At 60.7% G+C, this 456-nt stretch overlaps 1 protein-coding gene across 1 annotated transcript in view; it reads left to right on the plus strand.

Moving 5' to 3' along the window:
* The window catches only part of LOC104128350 (sodium-dependent serotonin transporter-like), a 7,416-nt gene that overhangs the window by 6,047 nt on the left and 913 nt on the right, over positions 1–456 (plus strand). The gene's annotated exons all lie outside the window — the stretch shown is intronic.

Genomic DNA, 456 nt, shown 5'->3' on the forward strand with positions numbered 1-456 from the left:
GTCTCTGATGGCACTGCCGGATCCGTCCCCTTTGAAATGCCAGCTCCCCCGGCACTTCAAAGGCTGCTGTCTGCGAGAGGCAGAGGGGTCTAATCTCGCCGGATCTGCAGGAGAAGAGGCCTTGTGAAGATTAATTACGGCTCTAAGCGCTTTGCCCAGGTTATTAAGAGAGAAGTGTTATAATCAAAGCAGACAGCAAACGATTTCATTTCCGCACGGGGACGTGCAGCCTTCGCCGGCCGCCGCCTCTGCGGGGTTCGGTAGACGAAGAGCTCCCGGCCCACACTGAGAGAGGGGTGGCAATCTGGGAAATGTCACTGCAAGGTCCCCGCTGGCCTTTCGCCGGCGGGAAGGCAGCGGTGGCAGCGGGACGCGGCGGTTGTTAACCCGTGGGATGAGCCTGCGTCAGCGCTGGGGCGGGGGAGAGGTTGCGGCTGATCTGCTCTCCATGGGGAG

This window comes from Egretta garzetta, unplaced genomic scaffold, assembly GCF_000687185.1.
Source record: "Egretta garzetta isolate BGI_Z169 unplaced genomic scaffold, ASM68718v1 scaffold390, whole genome shotgun sequence".
In the NCBI taxonomy this organism is placed as follows: Eukaryota; Metazoa; Chordata; class Aves; order Pelecaniformes; family Ardeidae; genus Egretta; species Egretta garzetta.